This window comes from Nipponia nippon, unplaced genomic scaffold, assembly GCF_047370975.1.
Source record: "Nipponia nippon isolate SJK-2023a ecotype South Korea unplaced genomic scaffold, ASM4737097v1 scaffold_1, whole genome shotgun sequence".
Lineage (NCBI taxonomy): Eukaryota > Metazoa > Chordata > Aves > Pelecaniformes > Threskiornithidae > Nipponia > Nipponia nippon.
Genome location: NW_028262290.1, coordinates 121,928,546 through 121,930,113, shown reverse-complemented (window position 1 = coordinate 121,930,113; position 1,568 = coordinate 121,928,546).

Genomic DNA, 1,568 nt, shown 5'->3' with positions numbered 1-1,568 from the left:
CTTTGGTTTCTCTTGTCTCATTTTACATGGCTTGCGATTAATATTTTATTCACTTGATGGAATGTAGGTTTTTGTGGATATGGTATGTAATGATAGCAGATATGAGATTGCCACGCAAGAACTTAAATTTTTAAAAGAGCTATTTGACTTCCAGATGTCAGCATTTTCATTTCTGTCCATTAGTGAAACAACTTCAATGAAAACGGTGTCTTTGACCTCTGAAACAGGTTCTCGTCTTCAGTTCCTCGAGTTGCTCTCTGAGCCACTGGAGGGCACTGGTGGGTAAGTGACCAATTCTGCCTGCTCCGCAGTTGCTTTTCTTCCCATTTATTTCTGAATTTCCTTAGGTTCCTGTATGACTGCAGCTGTCTCACACTGTGTTCCAGGTATTTGGAGGTGGTTATAGTTCGGCACCAGATGCATGTGTTGTGGATCCACTGGAAGTGAGAGAACGAGCTTGCTGTAAAACACCCAGCACCTTACTACCTCTGCCCAAGGCCCTGTCTTGCCTGCTGTCGAAGACCCGCCCAGTGCAGAGCAACAGCCACCACCTCAGCTCTTGGACAATATGGTCTGTGAGATTTTTCAGCATCACTTGGGGTCCTGTAATGTGCATCCAGCAATCCTTGTTTCTGTTGCATCTTGAAGTTGCAAGAGCCTGGAAAATGATGAGAGCACATTGTGCTCAGTTTTGTCAGTTTTTACCTCAGCTGAAGGGGTGGGAGGTGTCACAAGTGTTTAACCAGGGAGAGGAAGATCTACTACTTAGTTGTGGGGCACCATACTGTAAAGGAAGCACGTTTTTTTTGGTGAACAGAATAACGCACTGTCTACTGGAAAGCCTCAAAGCATTTCATAAAATGAGAGCAATGTCCTAATTCCTCAGTTACAAATAGGGATACTGAGACAGGGAAAGGTGGTTGCCCGGCAAACCTGTGACTGGATGTATTTTATTCCTAATTTTAAGCCAGAGTTTCAGCCATTAGGTCATTTCTCGTTGTACTTTTAGCTCAAAATTGTATTTATTTTAAGGATGCATGAAATCAACTAGTAGAATAAATATGTAGGTATCTAAAACATACCATCCAAAGGGCCTTTAATTCTAGTAAGTCTGAGTCAAAAGGAAAGTAAAAACCATCACAAGAGAATTAGGATGGATACGTTTCTTTCATATGGGCATTATCTTCTGAAGGGGTGGTGGTTTCTCGCTAAATCGGTGCTTACAGGCTGGGTGTCTTTGATCGTCTGACTGTAAATAACACCCAGGCTGGCCCCAAGATAGATATGGGAAACATGGCAGACGAGAAGTCCGTTTTCAATGGCCTGTGCTGATGCTTCTTCATAATGCTTCCACCCTGGATTTCATTGTAAGGCTGGAGTTGTATGAATGAAGTACACAGGTATCACAGGGGCTGCTTAATGCTGAAATAAAATGTCGTCCCCGAACACGTAGCACTTCATATTATTAGAAAGCGTAAAACTATTTCTCTTCTGCCTGTCTCCTGGCCACACAGTTTACTCCTGTGGTTTGCCATGAGCTGATAGTAATCTGAGCACTAAAAGGTAAC